The following is a 24607-nucleotide window of genomic DNA, read 5'->3' as shown; positions in this document are numbered from 1 at the left end:
CATTCAAACAGTTTTGAATTTTGAAATTTCTGTTTTTATTGGGTGGATCTAGGGTGCATTTCAGAAGTTACTTCTCCCTCTTCTTATGGGAGATGCATAATAATGGATATGACAGTACAATTTTGATAGATATTAAAAATGTCATCAGGTTCTTCCCCTGGCCTTTCATTCCCACTGGCATGTAAGAAAGAGTAAAGGGAGAATTTTTGTTAAAGAAATGGGGGAAAAATCACACAGAGAGAAAGGCAGAGATGATCTCTGTAAGCAGACTATGAACTAAAACTGTTTTTTCCTCTCCTAATCCACAGAGGCAAGATAAACAGCACCTCTAGATATTAAGAAGAGTAAAGCAAGTTATGGGGACCCAGAGGCTAGAGAAGAATTATACGAGCTACTGACGATGCCAAAGAATTTTGGAAAATTTTGGAATTTTCAGGTCAGAAGAAGGTAACAATCAACGTGAGGCAAGTTCTGAGATGAAATGGATCTATATATGATATAGATGTGTATATATGTATATGTATATATGTATATATATATATGTATATATATGTATGTATAGTGTATCTTTCAGGCAGACTATTTGGGGTGTCATCAACAAAAGAAAGAAGCTTAATCACTGAAGACTTTGGCCCTGTGGAGTCAAGAGTGGGGTTCTTTTGTTGACCGGGTGGCCTGGCATTGTCTTTAGGTGGAAAGGGGTCAAAGTCAATAATCCGCAGAGGGTACAGAGAAAAAAGCACGTGAGGAAGCCTGAACCCATCACAGAGTAATAAAATGTTTGTTGAGCTGAGCTATTGACCTGGCCAGTAACTGGAACAGCAGTAACAGAGAACTTCTCAAGGTCAGTCTCAGACATAAAAAATGGTGAAGCTGGGACCCTTACAGCTTACCCACATCCCAAAGATTGATGACATAGGTTGGAGATAGGAGGAAATCACATCTAAGAATAGGTCCTAGTGTTATGCTTTCAGATACTTGCTTACAAAAGTCAGGGCTTAATTTCCTTAATTTCAAAAAACGGAATTAGTGATTAAACAAGGTGTTGTTGGGGACGCCTGGGTGGCTCAGTCGGTTAAGCATCTGCCTTTGGCTCAGGTCATGATCTCACACTTTGTGGGTTTAAGCCCCGTGTCCAGCTCTGTGCTGACAGCTCAGAGCCTGGAGCTTGCTTCGGATTCTGTGTCTCCCTCTCTCTGTGCCCACCCCCCCCACTCATGTTCTCTCAAAATAAATAAATACACATTAAAAAAACAAAACAAAATGAAAAACCAAGGCGTTGTCCTACCACTTGAGGTGAGCAGCTACTGGGAATGCTGCAAATGTAACTCTTTTCTTTTTTTTTTTGCTTAAAAAATTTTTTTTAACGTTTATTTTTGAGAGAGACAGAGTATGAGCAAGCGAGGGGCAGAGAGAGAGAGGGAGATACACAATCGGGAGCAGGCTCCAGGCTCTGAGCCATCAGCACAGAGCTGGCTGGACTTGAGGCTCGAACCCACGAATAGTAGTGAGATCATGATCTGAGCCGAAATCGATGCTTAACCGACTGAGCCACCCAGGTGCCCCAAGTGTAACTCTCTTCAATGCAGATTGGTGCCATGGGTGCCTTTCACTCACAGATCTGCTATAAAATTGCCTGTGACTATCTGTGACATTGTACTATGACCGTGGGGCAGGGAGAGGTTTCCATAACTTCCTGGCTTTACCTGTGGAAATAATAACTCGGAGGTTAAACATTGTCTGTAAAGTCATCTCTTATTATTCCCAAGGGAACTATGCTTTCTGTTAAAACAGCTCATTGCTTTACTGTTGAGCTGTTTCATTCATTCATTCATTCATTCATTCATTTGACATTTAATCTGGGCATTTACCGTCAAACAGGCATGGTGCTTTCTCATACTTGCAGATTGCATTTGTGTGGATTCTTACTCTGTGATCGGACATGTGATACCATTTAGACAAGAACAGGATGTAAATATGGGAGTAAGATATAGATGAAGCCTTTTCTTCTTAGGATGAAGGATTTTAGAGATGTAACAACATCAATTAATTTTTGTGAAAAGCCACAACATAAAAGGTTATCTTCCAACGAGGTGATTTGAAGAAAGAGATTTATTTATAGGTTACCAGCACTCATGATCTGGCTGGGTAACTCATCTTCTCACAAAGAAATCTCAGGAGAATCTGCCTGGTTTCTAGTCTCATCACGTCCACAGATGGAGGACCCAGCCAACTTTATGTTTATTTTGTAAAAGTCTCTCAACCATGCATAGCTTTTCTAGAGCACAAACCTCAAAAATGCTTTCTATGCCTCCAATGCAGCATTAAGCTAAAAGAAAGCATGTAAAAAAAAAAAAAAAAAAAAAAGATGAACTGCTTGGATTCTGCTTTTCTTTTCTTTTTTTTTAATAAAATTTTTTAAGGTTTATTTATTTTTGCAACAGAGAGAGACAGAGCATGAACGGGGGAGGGTCAGAGAGAGGGAGACACAGAATCTGAAACAGGCTCTAGGCTCTGAGCTGTCAGCACAGAGCCCGACGCGGGGCTGGAACTCACGGACTGAGAGATCATGACCTGAGCCGAAGTCGGCCGCTTAACCGACTGAGCCACCCAGTTGCCCACCCCCCCTTTTTTTTTTTTTAATTTTTCTGCTTTTCTTTTCTCTTTTCTTTTCTCTTCTTTTTTTTTCTTTTCTTCTCTTTTCTTTTCTTTCTTTCTTTCTTTTTTTAATTTGGAAAACAACAATCTTTACTGGCTGAGATCAGCTGCTTGTGTCTCCCCCCCCCCCCCCCCGCACCCCTGCCCACCTCCCACCCTCAGGTGTAACAATAGCCAGTGTTTACTGGGGTTATAATGTGCTAAGTGCTTGACACAGACTGAGTTATTCAATTCTGCTGACACCCCTAAGACATTGCACTATTTCTTTCCCTCTTTTATAGATGAGGACAAAGAGGTACAGAGGCCAGGTAAAGTGGCCAAGATCTCAATGCTAGAAAGTACAGTGTTGGGGTATGACCTTGGGTCCTTGGCTCCAGAGTCGGTGCTCTTGACCACCAGTCTCGGCTGGGTACAACAGGGGCAAAATGGGTGCTTATGATGTGTTAGTTCCCTCCTACGCTCGTGTCTGGATTTATCTCCAGAGGCCACCGCTGCCTTGTTAAAAATGAGAAGGGAGTTAAAGTGAAAATGTCAGAGCCAAAATGATACCTGGTATTCTTATTACTCTTTGGTCAAAGGCCCTAATGTGAATGTGTTGGGGGCTGGAGTGGGGCACAGGGCAGAGGCAGAAAACAAAGTTCTTTAGGGCAGATGTCAGCCCCAGGATATACTATCCACGCGAGCCCTCCAATTTAACAAGTAGAAGGCCTGGTCTTAGCTCATTGACTTATCTCTGACTTACCTCAACATTGACCCTGGTGGTGGAGGTGTGGTGGTGGTGAGGCAGGGAGAGAGAAAGAGAGAGAACTGAGAGAAGGATGAATTCAGGTGAGATTTCTTCAAGAACAGAGACATAAGGGAAGTTCAGAATAGATGGCAATGGCAGAACGAAAGAATGTGGTAATTCTAAAGACATTTAGAAAGAAATGTCCAAAGAATGTCTCTTTTCAGACTTAGGGGCTTCGAACCTAATCACTGGGGAGGCTCGAGATAATCCTCATTTCTGTAGGCATAGAAATGTGTGTGAGGAGCATTAGGTTAGGGCAAATGCGTTCAGTGTTTTCTGGAAAGGAGAACAAGCAGGCAACTGGGGTTTGTCTGGAGCCAGCCTCCCATTGGCAAGCTGCTGAAGGCTGATGGCATCATAGCCAGCAATGCTTCCTTCAATATCTGAGACAGAAAAGTGGCCTCACCAAAATGAAGCTTTTTGGTGGTTTCAGAAATATCCATGCCAGCCAGAAGTGAGTCTTGCACACATTACACTAATCCCTTGGCAACCACAGCCAGGACCTTCTGAAGTCTCCATTTCCTCCTGACGAGCAGGGCTAAAAACTGACATCCTGGGCTCTGAGGGAAAAGTAAAGCATTAGATGCGTTACTTTTTGTTACCCGCACAGCAGACTTCCAGCAGAGAGGTCGCTCCACTATCCGCGCGTCTCAAACGTATTCATCTGCATCATGTTTCGGTGAAAAGGAAATTTTCATCGCCTGGAAAAGCCATTGTGTGACCTGCAAGGAGCTGGCCTCAAATCTGGCAAGGCAGGCTTTCAAACAAGGTTATTATCATTGAGCAAAGAAAAAAAGTCAAATGTTTGTTTTATTTCTTCATTAATATCTACAATGTTTGCCTTTTGCCATTCAGGATTTAAATAAATATACTCAGTGATGGACATTTACGTCAGTCGCTTAATTTTCTTTTCAGAGTATGAACGGGGCCGGAATGAAAGCCAACTGTTTTATCAAGGTCGTTTTTTTCCAACTGCCTCTGACAGCCTCTGATCTCCTGAATGTGCTATGCCAGGAAGAGCCAACTCCAATATTCCAAGCGTGCCTCATCGTAAGAGAAAGGAGATGTTACAGTTGTTTACAAGACTTTGCTTTAAAGGTCCTCGTGACAGGTCTGTTCTAAATAAAGCGTCTCTTTTGCTTTTCAAAATCGTTTGCATGCACTTTTTCAGGAATGAGTTTCCATACGATGTGCTGCTTGGACACTAGAAGTTATCCTTGTACAGGAACTCTGAGGCGATTTGAAGGACACATGCCCCTGCTGAGCCCTTGCTGCTCAGAGATAAAATCCCCACAGGTGAGCATTGTCCTGCCCTCCTTTTCTGGCCAGAACTCTCCGTCCTGATCCTGTCAGGTGTTTCTCTGAGGTCTGGGAACTGGTAGAGAGGTGAGATGCGGCTAGAGGCCTGGTGTCATGCAAGGAACCAGGCCAGCCTTGGGCTTGATTATCCCGAGGACCAAGCCCACACCTGCCATGGACTGGATTTGAGAACGTGAGTCTTTAATGCCTGTGAGGCGTGGTTATCTTACTAGGAAGACGGAGCCAGTCACACATACTTCACAGGGTTCTGGTCAAGATTAAATTCTTCCCTTCCCTCCCAATCCTCAGTTAGGTTTGCATAACTGCTCTCCTGTTCAGGCTTCAGTCCGCAGCTGAGATGTCACCTCTTCCAGAAATCTTCCCTGTGTCTGGGTAGGAATCCTCCTATGGTCCCTGAGATCACTCTTTTCTCTGCCATAGTGCTTTTCATGCCATATCACATTGTGTCTCTTACCCATTAAACAGTAAGCTCTGTGAGGACAGGAAACAGATATATCTTGCTTATCTGATGCGCGTCATAGTGTTGGGTACATGGTCAGTTCTTGATGCTTGTGGAATGGAATTGAATTAAAGGTTAGTGTACATGTGGCTATGGTGGTAGCTCTTTTCCTATCCTTGTTCTTTCTTTCTTTCTTCCTTTCTTTCTTCCTTTCTTTCTTTCTTTCTTTCTTTCTTTCTTTCTTTCTTTCAGTTTATTTATTGATTTTGAGAGAGCGTGCATGAGAGAGAGAGAGAGAGAAGAGGAGGAGGGACAGAAAGAGAGATGGAGAGAGAATCCTAAGCAGGCTCCACGCTGTCATCACAGAGCCCAATTTGGGGCTCGAACTCATGGACCGTGAGATCACAACCTGAGCCAAGATTAAGAGTCACATGCTTAACCCACTGACCTGCATAGGTGCCCTCTACCCTTCCTCTTTCTTGAGCACATCACAGCTACAGGTGGACAATTAATAGTGGCCATTTGCTTCCAGGGATGGATTTCTCTTCTGCCCACATGGAGGCTTAATGCTGGAACTGTCTGATTTCTCTGTCTCCACAGGTTATTTATGCATAACATTGCTTCCTGTTTGCATCAAACAGTCTTGCTTTGGACACTTCCTGAAACTTTATTAAAAATTGACTTTTCGATGTGGCTCTGAGACTGATCCTCTCAGGAATGAGTGGTTAGATGGTAAGTCGCTGCCTAAGTGGGTCTTGCTGGTGGGGAGAAGAGGAGAACGGGGCATGGGAGGGAGAGGCTGGGTTAGATTTTGGGGGTGGGGGAGAGACCAAACTGGGAAGAGATATGATACAGGTAACACTGACCTCAGCATCCGCATTTGGCAAACTAAAATATCGAAAATAAGAAGATATGCATCAGTTCGTCACGGGTGTTTTCTTCTGAAAAGGCTGAGGAAGAGGAAGAGGTAAGATAGAGGGTTGTAACAAAGGGGGAATAAAAAGCTGCTAGGCCACCAGTTGACCTTAAGACCAAATAAGGCCTGTCTTGGAATAATGGTGGTGTGGGTTTTTCCCCATACTGCTTGGCCCGTAACTACCTCACGGTGACCTCACCTGTGCCTGCCCACTCCTGTCACCTGCCTCCACTGCTGACTCAGGGAAAGCTTTTTCGATTGCTGCAAAACTTGGCCGGGTTTGAAGGGTTTAGGTTCTTGGGAGAAAAAGTTCAGTTCTATTGACAATCCTAAGTTATGGTGACCTTCTTTAATCGTAATGATTAACTTCATGGCTAAAGATCACTGAGACATGGAAATTCAAGTACCTCTCAGGCTATTTAAAGTAAGCCCTACTTCTCCCCAGGGATTACTGGGAAAGTTCACGGAGGAAAGGGAAAAGGGAAAAGGAAAATAAGTCACCATGCCCTCAGAGGATGGAAAATGAAGAAGTTTCTCTGTAGCTTAAGTTAATAAACAGAGTTCAAACCACCTACACTGAGATCTAGGTCCTCAGAAAAGGCATAAGTTAAGGAGGAATCGAAGGTTTCCGTGACTGAGTTTAAGAGAGCTGTGGTTGAAGGGTTGAGTAGTGAGTACTCGGCTGTTGGAGTACGAACAAGGAGTATTCATTTGGGGGGTGACTGCACCCTCTCCCCCCTGACGTAAAGCGGAGGGAACGCCACCAGCCATTCACAGCTCTTGTTTGCTTGCTTTGGTTGCATTTACCAACTGTTTATTTCTATTTCTTTTTTGTTTTGTTTGTTTGTTTGCTTTTTTAGTCTTACCAGTTTTATATGTGCTACCAAATAAACTGCTTCAATATATTTGTGTCTTCCAAGGATCGTGGCTCCTCCCCAGTCCAAGAGTCACCATTGTTAGCCCCTAATATCTTCCCACCTCCACCAACTCAGGGCACCTTCCTACCTGAGACTCCTTGAGGCATCACCTTGAGATGGCAGCTTCTCTGTGCTTAAGGCAATTACATCTGGTTTCCAGTATAAACTTTCAGTGACGGCTCCTTTGGCTCTTATCAGCTTATCGCATCTGTACATCGGCTTGCTGGGTATCTCAGATCTGGGTACAGAGAGAATGGGCAGGGGTGAATGGGAAGGGAAAGGTAGTTTGGGAATCGGGAATTCTTCAAACGAAAAGTGCAGGGCTAAGTAGGCAGAATGTGCTGTGATCATCAGAACTGAGTGCCAGATGCACCCTGGAGTCTGGCCAAAGAGCACTGACGGGGGAATGTGGACCAGGCAGAAGGGAGTGACCTTTTTCTGTTTCTTCCCCCTGCCCCCCCCCCCCCCTCATTTAAGACACAGAATATTGTATTCAAACCCATCAGAGACATGGGCCATTTGGATCATTATGTTGGGTTTCGAAGCATAGGTCGGGAATTGTATACGAGGGTGCACAGCACTGGGTACAAAGGAACCCATCAGACCACAGCTTCCCAAAGTTTAGAAGGGAATAGGCTTCCCTAGAAAGGCAGCACCTTTGTGACATCTTAATCTTCCTCAGTCTTCTCAGTCAACTTAGTATTCTCTCCTTCTTCCTCACCTTCTCCTTCAGCAGAATCCACACCAACCTCCTCATAGTCCTTCAAGTTTTCCCATAGACCACAAGTCTGACTGGATATATGCCAACTGTGCCTTTGTTCACTAGTGTGTGTGTGTGTGTGTGTGTGTGTGTGTGTGTGTGTGTAAGAACAAGGGGGAAGGAGAATTTTCTGATGCCCATGAGGACATGGCTGCCCTTTAGGAAGGAATGATCTTACTTCGAAATTCCCCCTGCAAAGTGCCTTCTCCTCTACATAAGGAAGGTTAAATGAACATTGCTGACTACCTAGCTGGATTTTTTGTTCTCCTATAGTGAAGAAAGTATTCTAAAGCCTTTGACTGCATAGTCATTAAAAAAATACATACCACTTAAGTGATTGAGATTGAGGCGGGGGTGGGGAGGGGGGAGGATTCTCATTTATGTATACTGGAAAAAGAATCCAAGGAAGGAAAATGTCAAGGTTCTCTGTCAAGAGATGAAGACAGGAAACAGGAAAATATAAGCTCTTCATCTAAAAGGGTAGCCCTTGTTATCCCATAAGTCTCCCAAGTTTTGGGTATAAGGAGGCAAAATATGAGAGAGAAGACTGAGGGGATGAGGGAAAGACCAGAGACTCTATGTCTGTTGCATTCTCCAGGATGGGCACAATCCCAGAGTGAAAATGCCGTTCTCCCAATATTGGATATAATTTGGTTGTGAGGCCTATTGCCGTATAAAGTCTCTGGGCTCCTCTGCGTCCGACCTCTGGGTCCTACTTCCTTGTTTTTAATTTTTTTTTAAATTTTTATTTATTTTAAGAGAGAGAGAGAGAAAGAGAGAGAGAGAGAGAGAGAGGGAGAGAGGGAATGTGCATGTGTGCACATGAATGGGGGAGAGACAGAGAGAGAGGGAGAGAGAGAATCCCACGCAGGCTCCAAGCTCAGTGCTGACCCTGATGTGGGGCTCGATCTCACGATGGTGAGATCATGACCTGAGCTGAAGTCAAGAGTCAGATACTTAACTGACTGAGCCACCCAGGCGCCCCTTGTTTTTATTCTTTAGCTAATATACTTCTTAGCGCTTTGCAGTGGCTTGCTCAAGTTTATTGTTTGCCAAATAGTGGTTAACACACTAAGTGCTTACTAAATCAGAGCATCCTTTTTAAAAAATTTTTTTAATGTTTACTTATTTTAGAGAGAGAGACAGACAGACAGACAGAGAGCAGGGGAAGAGCAGAGAGAGGGAGACGCAAAATCTGAAGCATGGTCCAGGCTCTGAGCTGTCAGCCCAGAGCCCAACACAGGGCTCGAACCCATGGACCACGATATCATGACCTGAGCCCAAGTTGGACACTTAACTGACCGAGCCACTCAGGCACCCCCAGAGCATCCTTTTCTAACTAAATGATTTTAACTAAAATATTATATAAAATATAATTTTAAAAATTAAGCAAACCATAAATGAGAATCAGGACCAACTCTCTCCTAGTTTCTCCCATTTGTATTAGGGGTGAGGCAGACATCATGATGCTCGCTATAATGCTCCCAGCTTAAAATTTCATTTACTCAGTCAGCAAACATTCATTGTGTGCTTGGTAAGTGCTTGGCCAGTGCAGGGTGCAATGGCGTGCAAATAAAACACTCTGCTCACCCTTTTGGCACACAGGTCGGGTTGGAAGAAACACTGATTAAATAATCAAACCAGTCTATGACTCTAATTTTTTTTTTTTTTTTTTTTTTTTTTTTTTTTTTTTTTCAACGTTTATTTATTTTTGGGACAGAGAGAGACAGAGCATGAACGGGGGAGGGACAGAGAGAGGGAGACACAGAATCGGAAACAGGCTCCAGGCTCTGAGCCATCAGCCCAGAGCCTGACGCGGGGCTCGAACTCACGGACCGTGAGATCGTGACCTGGCTGAAGCCGGACGCTTAACCGACTGCGCCACCCAGGCGCCCCACCAGTCTATGACTCTAAATCATGATATGTGCTACAGAGGGAAAGTGTCACACACTTATATATTTCCCTGGCGAGTAGAGAAACAGGGGGCTGATTTCATAGCAATGCCAGGCCCTGGATCAAACAGGGTGGGCTTCATGGAAATCTACATCTAAAGGTTATTCTTTCTGCTATGAAGTTGGGAAGAGAAGAGCGAGGATGAACTCAACCGCTGAAGACTTGGATGGACAGTAAGAATTTTATTAGACTCAGGGCAATATTACTTTGCCCAATAAAGCTGGTGGCAATCCTCTTAATGGGTCAGTGACTATCCAAGTGAAACCGACCTAACTTTGGCTCCAAGTCTGTGAGGTCAAGGCATTTTTAAGATCCATCCTTGGAGAAAAATTAACTTTACAAAGGCTCCGCCGAGTTTCAGATGATATTAAACTGCCTTCCTTTCATTAGGAATAACATTCAATGCATTAAAATGAACACTGGCAGTAAAAAATTTAATTAAAATAATAACTACTGTAACAGCCCAAATAAAAGAAATGATAAAAAATCTAATTAAAAGAAGAGTGGCTACACACACATATTTTAACCCTTCCGTGGGATTTTAAAAACGTCTTCCATAAATTCCCAGGAAATTAGAGTTCCAATTTTATGGCGAAAGGATACATTCTTAGTACATAAAAGTGATGATATTTTGTTTAGACTCCAGAGTTTATATATAACTTTTATTATAAGTTGAAGTGGGCATGCAGAAATTTTCATACCGAAGACAGATATGAGAAAGTTGATTTGAGGGCTAAAATCTATTCCTTTATGATCCTATTCTCATAGGATCATATTTTAAATTCATCATGTGTACATTCCCTGTGTCAATTTTTCTTTTCAGGCTGAAAGAAACTTCACTTCCCCTCTCTCCTGATATCTGAGCCCATGCCCACCATCTCTCCACTGGTCACCTGTCCCTGTGTTACTTCACACACTAATCTGTATAACTTGATTTTGGAGGCCTACAGACCAATAATGCAATAAAGGAATTTGTAATTAATTTTAGTGGGAGACTCTTTACCAATATTTCCCTCTCATTCTTCATGACACTATGTCTATAAGAGGTATTGATTAGTGCTCAAATGAGGACTTAAGCCATAGCTACATACGTTAAAGTGAGTTTTTGGTAATGTCTCACGGTTCTGTTTAATAATTTCTTTAACATTAGTAGCTTTATGCTGGCCAGGCTGACAGTTTTTTTAATGTCTTTTAAGAAAAGTTTTTAAGGTTTATTTATTAACTTTGAGAGAAAGAGAGAGAGGGAGAGGGAGAACAAGCTGGGAAGGGGCAGAGGGAAGGAGAGAGAGAGAGAGAGAGAGAGAGAGAATCCCAAGCAGGCCCCACACTGTCAGTGTGGAGCCTGATATGGGGCTTGAACTCAAGAACCATGAGATCATGACCTGAGTCGAAATCCAACATTGGATGCTTAATTGACTGAGCCACCCAGGTGCCCCCAGGCTGACATTTTTTTTATAGGCTGAGTAATTTACTTAAATTCAGAAGGCCTGGGCATTCTCAGGAGGCCCCCAGTACTGCTGTCACTCATGCACGTTTGGCAATATCCACTGGCCTTTGCGTCGCCCGGCTTCCGCGCTATGTATAGAGGAGTGACTTTCTTTCCGAAAGATGGGGCGTGAAGATGGTTTTCAATTGCATGAAGACAGTAACAACAGGTTTTAAGGATTCGATCTTCACGTGGGATCCTGTTTCTTTAATCATGGGCCGTGCCTATGAATTCTGTTTCTGTTGCAGCTTGATGAAGTGTCAGACGACCAATCCACAGTAGACCTTTCTCTTCAAAGAGATTGTACGACGCTTATCGGAAAGACTTACGGGTCTTGGCTTCTGTGTCTGTCTGTTTTCTCTCCCGACCAATTATCAAGCCCAGCTGTGGGAAAACATCTGCTATACCCTGTCACTCTATATACTACTCACCAAATATTAAACTGGATCAGAAAAATGAATTGGCAGGGAGTATAGAGGTATCATTCCTTTTTTAAAAAAAATGTTTATTTCTTTATTTTGAGAGAGAGAGAGGCAGAGAGAGAGAGGAGAGAGAGAGAGAGAGAGAGACAGAGAGAGAGAGGAGGGGGGTGGGAGAGAATCCCAAGCAGGCAGGTTCCGTGCTGTCAGCGCGGAACTCGACTCGGGGCTCGATCTCATGAACCATGAGATCATGACTTGAGCCGAAATCAAGAGTGGGATGCATAACTGACTGAGCCACCCAGGCGCCCCTAAGATGTATTATTTCTCTTTTATATTTTCGGTTGTGCTCTTGCCATTTACTGAAAGAAGCCGCAAGGAATAGCCAAAGCAGAGTGTTTTGGCATACTTCGCCTCGACTCTGACTAATATTACTGAGGACACTGTCCGTCATAATTCTTAGCATCCAAGTGAGTAATTTCTTTTAGACTTAAGTACCAAATACATTTTGCTTCTCTCTAGGACATCAGTGCTTTTCTCCTCATGGACAATGCATGTAGCTGTAGTTACAGTTAACAATGTAACTGACAACATTTCCATTTTTACTTCTGGTGGCAAGTAACTTAGAAACACTTCAGAATCAAGTACTGTTACTCTTTTGGACCTCTTGGACTATAAATTGGAGTTCTAATGTTTCCCTCTGATTCTAACAATATAATCTGCTATATATCTTTCTTGGTGTTTAATTTAATTTAATTTAATTTAAATTTTTTCTGGCATATGTTACCTTTAGGTCACCTCAGAACCTTTGTGATTTAAGGAAGATTATCAATCAGTTAATAAAAAAAAAAAAAGCTAGAAGTTTCCAGTCATTCTCATAGGTTGTTTTCCTGCACCATTTCTGACAAATGGTCAGGGCCTGTGTGTTTTTTGGATCATCATGTCGGGAGAAGGATGCTTGGAAGAAAAAGCCAGAGTTCTCCTGACGTTGGTTTCCCCTGACATCTCCCGCTATCCAAGGCGGCTCATTTGTCTCTGAGCCAAACTGCCAGGATTCTCAGAGTCCTGCCTCCTCTTGGAAGTAAAGGGACTGAGGTTTGAAAGAGACAATTTATCTCCTCCATGGAAGCAAAAAAGACCCCTACCTTTGTGGTATAAAATGTTGGAACTTTTAGGATTAGTTTTCTTATTTCTACATCAACCTAATTAAACAACTACATTTTGTCTGAAAGGAAGATCGGAGTTATTTTTATAGTTTCACACCTGTGCGTAGGGCTCCAGGTTTGCCAACAAAAAGAACAACAAAAAGTACTGGGTGAAGTGAGACATTTGGACACGACAGATTGCAGCGCACTGTCTCCTCCTTGCCTGTGGAGGTCTGCGCTCAGTCCCGGAGTATCCTCTCCCACCACCCTGCCTTATCACACTATCTAGTCACACAGGGAGTGTGACTTAAGAAGCAAAAATAAATAAATAAATAAATAAATAAATAAATAAATAAATAAATAAAAATTAAAAAAAAATTAAAAAATACTATGACAGCAGGGGGCACCTGGGTGGCTCAGTTAGTTGGGCATCTGACTCTTGATTTTGGCTCCGGTCCTGATCCCAGGATTGTGGGATCGAGCCCTGCGTTGGGCTCCATGCTGAGCATGGGATTCTCTCTCTCTCTCTCTTTCTCTCTCTTCCTCTGCCTCTCTCTCCAGCTCTCTCTCGCTTCCAATTAAAGACGAACTATGGCAGGTATGAAGGGACCACAGGAGAAAGGAGAAAATTTTACATTTTAGGACCCCTGAAGGCATTGTTTTCTCTGCCTTTTAAACAAGAAGCCCTGCATTTTCCTTTTTCCTTTTTCTTTTAAATTGAAGAGTAATTGACATACAATATTGTATTAGTTTCAAGGGTACAACGTCATGATTTGATATTTATATACATTACAAAATGGTCACCACGATAAGTCTAGTTACCATCTGTCAACATACAAAGTCGTTATAATATTATTGACTATCTTCCCTGTGCTGTGCCTTGTGGACCTGTGTCTTATTTATTTTATGACTGAAAGACTGAACCTCTTAATCCTATTCACCTATGTCATTCATACACCCACGTCCCATCCCTTTGGGTACCAGTTTGTTCTCTGTATCTTTGAGTCTGTTTCTGTTTTGTTTTGTTCATTTGTTTTGCTTTTTAGAGTCTACATATAAGTGAAATCATATGGTACTTCTCTTGCTCTGTTTCCCTTATTTCACTTGGCATAATATCCTCTAGGTCCATCCGTATTATCACAAATGGCAAGATTTCATTCTTTTTATGGCCAAGTAATATCCCATTGGGTATATATACCACATCTTTATCCATTCATCTATCATTGGAAGCTTAGGCTGCTTCCGTATTTTAGCTATTGTAAATAATGCTGTGATGAACGTAGAGATGCACGTCTTTCTGAGTTTGTGTTTTCATTTTCTTTGGATAAGTACCTGGAAGTGGAGTTGCTGGATCGTTTGGTATTTCTAATTTTAATTTTTGGAGGAAACTCCATACTGTTTCCATAGTGGCTGCATGAATTTACATTCCTACTAACCGTGCACAAGGGTTCCTTTTTCTCTCCATCCTTGCCAACGCTTGTTATTTCTTGTCTTTTTGATAGCAGCAAGGTGCTCGGCATTTTCATTTTGCAGTTGGCCCAACAATTATGTAGTTGGCTGGGCCTGGGAACTTAGAAGAAAATAGAATCTCCGGCCCCATCCTAGCTCTAAATCAGAATGTTCATTTTCAAGAGTTCTAGGTAATTCACCTACACACTAAAGTTTGAGAAGCACTGATCTAGAGGTGTGCTATCCAATCTGATAGTCACTGGCCACATGTGGTTATTGAACCCTTGGAATGTAGCTAGTCCAAAGTGAGATGTGCTGAACGTGGAAAAAAGCATCCCAGGTTTTGAAAACAGAATGTAAAACATCAACAATTTTTTTTTTTAATTTTTTTTCAACGTTTTTTATTTATTTTTGGGACAGAGAGAGACAGAGCATGAACGGGGGAGGGGCAGAGAGAGAGGGAGACACAGAATCAGAAACAGGCTCCAGGCTCCGAGCCATCAGCCCAGAGCCTGACGCGGGGCTCGAACTCACGGACCGCGAGATCGTGACCTGGCTGAAGTCGGACGCTTAACCGACTGCGCCACCCAGGCGCCCCAAAACATCAACAATTTTTATATCGATTAATGCTGACATGACAACCTTTTGGAGACGTTAGGCTACATAAATATATTATTTAATGTAATTTTACCTATTTCCTTTTCTTCTTTAATGTGGAAGCTATGCAACTTCACATTGCATAGTGGTTTGCATTTGTGGCTCATATTTGTGGCTCACATTATATTTGTACTGGAAAGCACTGATTAGATCCTCCTTTCTATTTTTTTTTTTTTTCCATCTCAGCCTACATAGCCTCTGTCATATTCTTTCAGGAACAGATTAAGTGAGTATTATGTTAAAATGCTAAGCTAATTCCACCTAAAGTGTTAGTGTCAGTACAGTCATTTAACATGGTACCATTTCTAGATATCATTGAGTTTTAACTGGGATCTTTATGCCCTTATTCTATTGCAATGTTCTATAAGCTTAGCTTACATCAACATCCCCTGGAGGGCTTGTTAAAATGACATTCAGAGTGCTGAATCCTGTCCCCCAAAGTCCCTGACTCGGTCTGTCTGAGGTCAGGCCCAAGAATTTCATTACTAACAAGTTCCCAGGTGATACAAAAGCTGCTCGTGTGGAATCCACACTATTCTCATGGCTCCCGACCCTGGCTACAGGTCAGAATTGCCTGCGTAACTTTTGAAAATTTACTGGTGAGTGCCAAAGCCCTACCTCCAGAAATTGTAATTTAGTTGTTTTGGAATGGGGCTCAGGTAATGATATATATATATATATATATATATATATATATATATATATATATTTCAGCTATCTTTTTTTTAAAGTTTATTTCTTTATTTTTAGTAATCTCTACACCCAATGTGAGGCTCAAACCCACGACCTGAGACTGAGAGTCACACATTCTTCCGACTGAGCCAGGCAGGTACCCACCCCGGTAATGATATTTTCAAAAACTCCCCAGGTGATCCTGTCACGAAGCACAGTTGAGAATGAATGCTTTAATTCAAAAGCAGTAATAAGTGGGAATTATAGGCATTGAGACAGGGCCAGAGTACAGATGCTTTTCTTTTTTCTTTTCCCTTTGGGGGGATAGAGAGCATACCATATGTTCAATCTTCACCCTAACCTGATGGGACATGTAGGCTGATTTGCATCATTTTAATCTGATGGCGCTTAAGACTGGGTTCCGGGAAATATAGTGATTTGCCCACATTGCACAAGAAGATAACAAGAACTCAGTGCTTCCTTCTCTTTACTTGGAACAGCCTGATAAGCTCCTGAGGTGTTAGGAGGCCAAGACTTGGCATCTGAAGCTTCTGTCTTGTGTTTCCCTGTGTGGCTGGCATCTCTGAAACACGTGGCCCAGGCTGTGCTGTGTGGAGGCATTTGATTCACTTCAGGGAAACTTGGCATCCAACGAAGTTACCATTTTCTTTTGTGGGTCTGATGTATTTGTCAAGAAGATGCATTTACGAAATAATTTAATCTCTTGTGTTTGCCTTCAAGTGATGAGAAAAACGTGAATATGAATTCAGTTTAATGATGAATCACCAGCTTAGCCTAGACCCTGATTGGACTGACTCACTCGGTGTATGACTCATGTGTTAGTCAATTTATATTTTTTGAAGATGGATCGCTGTGACTCCTGGAAGTGTTGCATTTTCTCCTTAATTTCTGAAAACCATTATTTACACTTGATAAAAAGAAAATAAATTGTAAATGGCTAATAATGAAATATTACATGTCTATACATGTACATATACATCAAGACTTTGGCAGGGTGAAATGCTGTAGTTTCCAAGGTTATGGCTATAAGGTCAAGTAGGTTATTTGTCTTGACTAGATTAGTAGGAAATATGCTTGTTTCTTGACAAATTATTGGTGTGCTTGAGCAACCATCCCCAGGTTGTGTATTCTGAGTTGCTTCTCAGTAGTTTGAATGAGTTCAAATGATTGTTCATTCGTTCCTGGTTGTTTTGGTCCAAGGCACCAGTGGTAAAAATCCCCAGTGATTATGAGCATTAACACTGTGAGAATTTTTTTAGTTCAGGTTTCTTAAGTTTTGGCTTAGAAACTTTCATTTCTTGAGTTCTCGAGAAACTACATTTCTTGAGTTCTGTCTTAGATCACAGGGGTCCGTTCTCAATATTTAAGGCTATTCTTACTATTTCCTCTTCTCTTTTAGATACTCACAAATGAATTCCATGTTTCCTGGGTTCTACATTTACCGTCACACCATTCTCTTGCTTTCCCTTCTTTCTAGTAGAGGTCAGACTTACACTTCAAGCCAGGCACACTTACCGCTGATGTGGTGTTGCTCATGGCTCTGTTCTTTGGAACAATTACTATCTTTTACCTTGACAGTTATTCATAATACATTGAGAAGATACCTCTTCACAAACCAAATGGTAGGTTATTGGATGGCAGAAATCAATCTTGTATATCAAAGTAGCCAAAGTCATATGCTGATAATTTTAGCAGGATCCTTTAAAATGACCAGAAATACATGTCCTTTTCTTAGGACAACCCATAATATCGAAGATGTTTTAAAATATCTGATATTTCCGAATATTAGTGATACAGAGAGAACTACATTTAAACATTTTTTAAGTTAATAAAAATGGAAATGGTTGGTTTGAATTTTGTCTCTCTTCGTTCCCTAAATTTGTATTGCTGAAGATACTATTTTTTAAGGCTATTTTTACTTTTTTTTTTTTTTTTACTTTTATTTTTTATTTTTAAGGCTATTTATTTTTGAGAGAGAGGGAGACAGAGCATGAGTGGGGTAGGGGCAGAGAGAGAGAGAGAGAGAGAGAGAGAGGGCTCTTACTCAAGAGCAGTGAGATCGTGATCTGAGCAGAAGTCTGCTGCTTAACCAACTGAGCCACCCAGGCTCCCTGAAGATACTATCGATCAGTAAAATGTTTTTAAGAACTCTAATAGGTATGCAGAGAGCCTATGTTGTTGTTTTGTTTTTTTAAAAATAAATAACTTGGAGTTTATCTGAAAGAAGTGAGCGTGAAAGGTTTGGCAAACAACTTCAAAACAAGCCGATGTAAATACTTTGTGAAAATAGTCTGCTAAAACTATCTGGAAAAATTTTAAAGTCTGTCTAAGACCTATATAACTGTGTACACAGGCAGGTATCTTTAATTTTCCCAAAGTGATTTTTGGTATATTTGTTTTCTGGTCTATAATAGTCAGAGACTTTTAACTGCAAATAACAGAAACCTAATATAAACACTTGAAGGCAGAAAAATAAATGTTAGGAATCCAGGGTCCCAAGTTTGTTCTCAGAACTCTGTCTTCTTCTCTTGACTTCTTTTTTACATATTGGCTTTATTTTCATCTATGATCTAAATAAGATGGCTTCTTTTTTAATGGTTAAGAAAGATGGCTATAGGCCACCCCAGATTTCATTTTTCTTATAACTTGCCACCCTAGAGGGAGGAGACTCTTTCTCATACTACTTCTATGTAGGAAATCTCAGAGAAGAGTGCAGTTGATCCTGCTTGGCCCATAGATCTATTCCTGAATCAATCATAATGGAAAGGGGAAGGCTCACTCTGGCGTCTCCTACTAGAGACCAAGAATGGGTAGGGTCAGCCTCACTAAAACCACATAAACCATACTCCTTTAAGGAAAAATGTGTACTGTTATTGGAAGAAAAGAGAGAGCTGGGTTAGATAGACAAGATACAACAGATGTCCACTATTAGGCCACTTTATGTTTTTTTTTGTTTTTATAAGCCGTAATTTAGTGATTTTTACATATGTTTTTGAGTGTATGAGCGTTTTTGTGTGTTCAGTTTTTTTTTTTTGTTTGAAATACATGCTCATATTCTTTAAAGGAAAGTTCAGTTTTTACTGGGAAACATTATTAACTTACATCCAGAGCTCAGCAGGTCTCCAGAGTTTGTCCTTGGCATTGCTTTGGAAGCTCTGAACTGTAAATAATCTGGTTAATAACCACATGGAAATAGAGAAGAAAGAAATGGAAATGCAATGTATAAAGGGAGAAATAATTCTTCAATTGTTTCTACAACACTGCCTTACAAAAAGTCCTAAATGTGGGCAAACACTTCCCCGCTATTGCATAAGCCCCCAGGAAGCCTGCTTGTTCCCCCTCCTAATATAACCACCATCCTGACTTCCAAACCCATAGATTAGTTTGCCTGCTTCTCAATTTATGTAAATGAAATCATGTACTCTTTTGTGTCTGGTTTACTTCACTCAGTATTATGCTTGTGACATTTCTCTATGTTGTTGAGTGCAGTTTGGTCCTTTTCATTACTCTTTGGTATTTCATTATAGGCATATGTCACATTTTATTTAACATTCTGTTGTTGATGGATATTTGGGTTGTTTCCAGTTTTGGGCTACTATGAAAAGTATTGCTGTATGGGAAGCATATGTATACTTTTCTCTTGCTTATATACCTAGAAGAGAATTTGCTGGATCATAGTATATGAATATATTTAGCATTAGTAGCTGTGCCAAATTTATTTTCAAAGTGATTTGTGCCAGTTATACTCCTACCAACAATTAATGAAAATTTGAGTTGTTTTCACATACCTACTAACATTTGATATTATCAGAGTTTTAAATTTTAGCTATGTTGAAGGATTCACATATTTTTTTTCTTATTGTGATTTTAATTTGCATTTCCCTGATGACTAATGTGGTTGAGCATCTTTTCATGTGTTAATTTCATTTGTTTATTTTGTCCCTTGGAGTGCTTGTTCAAGTCTTTTTCCCATTTCTTACTGGGTTCTCTTTTTCATATGGATTTGTAGGAATTCTTTATAAACTCTGGACAAAAGACTACACAAACATACACTCATATTTGTGGCTTTTTTTTTCAAGTCTTTTTTCACACCTTTTTCATAATTTTTTCACAGGTATCATTAAATGAAGGGAAATTCTTATTTTACTAGATTTCAATCTACCACTCTTTTCTTTTATCAGTAGGTGCTTTGTACATCTTTAAGATTCTTTCTTGGGTATTCTTGGGCCTTTGCATCTCCATATACATTTCACAATCAGCTTGTCAATTTCCATAAAAAGCTTGCTGGTGTTGGGATTGCTTTGAATCAAAATTTTTGAAAGATCTCTCTTAGGAAGTCATGTTTAGACTGAGGCTTGAAGGATTAAAAGGAGCCAGTTATGTAAGGAGAAGGTGGGGAGAAAGAATTTTCTAGGGCAAAGAAAACATAATGTGCAAAGGTTCAAAGTATAATAAAACTTAGCAAAGTTGAGAAACTGAAGGTGACCTGTGTGGCTGAAGAAAAGGGACTGACTGGGGTGTTGTGAGTCAAAGCTCAGATCCTACAGTTTTAAAGGTAATGGTAAAGGATTTGATTAACAAGCGATTAGGAGAGACTGAGAAATTGTTGCTTATTTTTTTATAAGATTTTATTTTGGCATTTACTCAATTCTCTGTTGTTTTTTTTTTTATAGGTCATTTAATTTGAAAAGCCTTCAGAAATTTACAAAGCTATAATTTGATTCTCTTTGAATGAAAACAAAAGTGTAACGTGAGCTTCGTTGGATACCATGACTCAAATTTGGGCTGAATACATCCATGGGTACTTTCTGAACCCATTCAACTCCCACTATCCCTTGTATTAGAACTTAGTGCACTAAACCATTTCTTTGAAAACTAGGCAAAAATGTACCCCATGTGACTCAGTATATGTTCATTTCACGTCTACTTTCATTCTTCTTTGTTCACTGGGAAGAATCACAAAAGAGATGAGTCAACAGTAAATGCAGGAGTGTGAATCTGTGCCCATTATCCTCAAGCATCCATAGAAACACTTGTAGCTTAGAACTCTTATCAAAAGGCCTTTTGTTATTTCAAGGGCAGCGCTAACATGCACAGTGACTATATGTTTTTGAATGCTTCAAAGAATCTTTTCTATTCTCCAGTAAGAATACAGCTGCCTTAGCAATTGTAACACCACTTCATGTATAAAATGCTCTCCAAGTGAGTCCACACCATTATATTTATGTTAAAATGGTCAACCTTTACAATAGTACTTTGTATCAGAGTGATTACACATGGCTCTAGAAAGTGAATTCTTGTTACTTTGTCTTACTGCCATAAAAAGAACACAGTTCAATAAATAGTCCAGTAGGTTTAAGGACAAGTTACATTGTTAAACTCTTTTGAGGATGTAGAGATGTGGAGGCTGGAAAATGAATTGTAAAGGCCTTACCCATGCCTGAGCACAGGGGGGTGGGGTGCTCTTACGGAAAATGCTGAAGGACAGAGTGGGAGAAAATTGAAGAAAAAGACACAATTGGGGAGAATTTAATAAGCAGGAGTGAGCTATAAATAAAAGTGTTGTTAATCCTTGCTTTTCGCAGCTCTGCTCTGCCTTGAAGCCCTGGCCTCACCAACTGGTGTGGTCTGGAAAAGTCTTGTCCTTTGAAGTCACTTACTGAGTAGGCTGGGGTACATTTCTTCAGAGTACATAGTTAATTCTGGCTCTGAGCTCCACTGTGAGCTCCTGAGCCCTTGTTAGGGTCTAGTCTCTTTTCTGAGGGTATGATCATGTTCCCCAAATTCTCAGTTATAGTCTGGGCTCCATAACCAATGGGGCAGCCTCCTGGAACTCCCATGTTTCTTCCTGCTTGGTTTCTGAATGTGCTTCTGGCAAGAGACTTTCCTCCTGTAGCCCAACTGCCAGGCCTAGAGCCCCTCAGGAATTGGCACTGGCATATCATCCATAGGTTGTCAACTTTCTTGGGCACAGATGTGGATGGTAGGCTTACCATCCTAGCAGTAGGGCCAGTCTAGCTACTTCATTTGTCCCTTAGCTATCATCCCACTTTGAGTTCTCTTTTCATTCCTTAACCGGCCGTGAAGAAGTGTCTTTCAAATTATCCTCACTTCTATAGGTAGTTATGCTGGAGTGAGAGTTGCCTTTTTGCCTTTCAGAGTTCCACCATACATTTGACAAATGGTTTCTATATATCCCTAGTCTCCCATTGCTTTTGATCCAAGGCCTCATTATATGGAAAAAAATGGAAGGCTGATGTCTATCAGGTTCATAGTTCTTATGAACCCATCTTCCAAAGGAATCTGGCCTCAGAGAACTATCAAGCTTACTGACATCTTAAAACACCATATGGAAGATACTCTCTCTCAGAGTTAGTGTTTGTCCTGCCTGCTATTGCATATACTATGAATCAGTGAATAGGACATAACACTATTCTTCTAGTGACAGAAGACACAGGTTTGTGTACAAGGGATGTAAGTTGAAGTGGTTCCTTACATGAAGCTCCTAATGATATACCACCTACACCTAGGTTTCATCTAATCTCTGTAACTCTGGGCTCACTTGACTTAGAGATTTCAGATCCTAAGAGACCTATGTGTCCATCAGAAACACAAGGGTATTTCCACCAAATTGAAAACTGAGACTATCACCTGCCTATCTGGGCTCTTTTTTTTTTTTTTTCATGGTTTTTTCCCCCAGTTTTATTGAGTTATAATTAACATATAATATTATGTAAGTTTAAGGTGTACAATGTAATGATTTGATATATATACATATATATGTTGTAAAATGATTACCACAATAAAGTTAATTAACACCTTTACCACCTCACATAGCTACTATTTATGTGTGTGTGTGTGTGTGTGTGTGTGTGGTGAGAACTTTTAAGATTTAGCCTTTTAGCAACTCTGGTCACCATACTTTACATTAAATCCCAAGAACTTACTTCTTTTATAATTGGAAGTCGGTACCCTTTGGCCACTTTCACCCATATCCCCCTCACGTCCACCCCTGGCAACGATCAACATACTCTCTGTTTCTGTGAGTTCAGTTTTTTAGATTCCACATGTAAGTGAGAGCCTACACTATTTGTTTTTCTTTGCCTGACATATTTCGCTTAGCATAATGTTCTCAAGGTTCACCCATGTCCATGGATGAATAATATTCCTGTGTGTGTGTGTGTGTGTGTGTGTGTGTGTGTGTGTATCACATTTTCTTTATCCGTTCATTTGTCAACAGATACTTAGATTGTTTCCATGTCTCAGATCTTGTAAACAATGTTTTAATAAACATAAGTGCAGATATTTCCTCAAGTAGTGATTTCATTTCTTTTGGTTATATACCCAGAACTGGGATTGCAAGATAATATGGTAGTTCTATTTTTAATTTTTTAGGGACCGCCATACTGTTTTCCACAGTGACCACCCAATTTACATTCACCAAGGTGCAAAAAGTTTCCCTTTTCTCTACATTCACCCCAACACTTGTTTTCTCTTGTCTTTTTTTGAGAAGAGCTAATCTAACAGGTGTGAGGTGATATCTCATTGTGGTTTTGATTTGCATTTTCCTGATGATCAGTGCTATTGATCATCTTTGCATTTAGCTGTGGACCATTTGTATATTTTCTTTGGAAAAATATCTATTCAGGTCCTTTGCCCATTTTGTAATCAGATTGTTTGTTTGTTGCTGAGTTGTACAGATCTTCTCATATATTTTGGATATAACCCCATTATCATATTTATGATTTGCAAATATTTTGTCTCATTTTGTAGATAGCCTTTTCATTTTGTCGGTTGTTTGCTGTGTAGAAGCTTTTTAGTCTGAGGTAGTCCCACTTACTTATTTAGCTTTGCTTTTGGTGTCATATCCAAATGATTGCTGCCGAGACCAATGCCAAGAAGCATTTTCCTTATGGTTTTCTTCCTATGAATTTTGTGATTTTGAGTCTTATATTTAAGCCTATAGTTCATTTCAAGTTAATTTTTGTGAGTGATGTGAGATGGGGGTCCAGTTTCATTCTTTTGAAAGTGTATGTCCAGTTTTCCCAGCACCATTTATTTAAGAGACCATCTTTGTTCCATTTTAATATTCTTGGCTCGCTTTTGTTCCATTTTAATATTCTTGGCTCGCTTATCAAATGTTAGTTGATCGCATGCATGGTTTATTTCTGGGTTCTTGGTCCTATTCTATTGGTCTATGTGTCTTTTTTATGCCAATACCATACTGTTTTGATTATATAGCTTTGTAGTATTGTCTAAAATTAGAACATGTGATCAAATCCAGCTTCATTCTTTTTCTCAGGGTTTCTTTGGCTGTTTGGGGTCTCTTGTGGTTCACACAGATTTTTACAAATTTTCCCTATTTCTGTAAAAAATTTCATTGAAATTTTTGTAGAGATTGCATTGAATCCATAGATGACTTTGGGTTACCATGGATATTTTAACAATATTAATTCTTCCAATCCCTGAACATGGGCTATCTTTTCATTTATTTATGTCTTTTCCATTTCTTTCATTAATGTCTTATAGTTTTCAGTGTATAGATATTTCACCTCCTTGAATATATTTATTCCTAAGTATTTTATTGGTTTTGATGCTATTATGAATGGGCTTCTTTTCTTTGTTTCTTTTTCAGATATCTCAATGTTAGTGTATAGAAATGCAACTGATTTTGTATATTGATTTTGTATCCTGCAAAGTCACTGAGACCAAGTTGCATTACATTAAGTGCAAGCATTTGTTATTTACTTATTATTTTTGAAGGAAGCGTTTAAGCATAAAGGCTTATAAGGATATTGAGCCACCAAAGGTGAGAAAGTGAGGTGATCATTTGTTGTATTTTTGGCTGTCTAGAAAATGGAGCAACCTCCCCATTTGGGGGATATTTCATATTGGAATAATCTTGGTGAGGGCAGTACCCTGTTTCTTAAGGATGCTGAAAGATCTACCCATGAAATGTGGTGTTACAGGATTGTCACCAGGCTCAAATGGTCTGAAGTTTATGGAAT

At 40.4% G+C, this 24607-nt stretch overlaps 1 long non-coding RNA gene across 2 annotated transcripts; it reads left to right on the top strand.

Annotated features, from left to right (window-relative positions):
* The first annotated feature begins 291 nt into the window (after positions 1 to 291).
* LOC131514894 (uncharacterized) lies at positions 292 to 23143 on the top strand. Of its 2 annotated transcripts, none has more exons than XR_009263321.1 (4): positions 292 to 447; positions 4617 to 4741; positions 5805 to 5936; positions 20273 to 23143. It is a non-coding gene; the product is annotated as an uncharacterized LOC131514894 (long non-coding RNA). The 2 variants fall into 2 exon arrangements; XR_009263322.1 differs by lacking the exon at positions 292 to 447 and adding an exon at positions 4390 to 4495.
* Positions 23144 to 24607: the final 1464 nt, after the last annotated feature.

This window comes from Neofelis nebulosa, chromosome 6, assembly GCF_028018385.1.
Source record: "Neofelis nebulosa isolate mNeoNeb1 chromosome 6, mNeoNeb1.pri, whole genome shotgun sequence".
NCBI classification, from domain to species: domain Eukaryota; kingdom Metazoa; phylum Chordata; class Mammalia; order Carnivora; family Felidae; genus Neofelis; species Neofelis nebulosa.
Note: the sequence above shows the minus strand (reverse complement) of the source record. Positions and strands in the feature narration are given on the sequence as shown.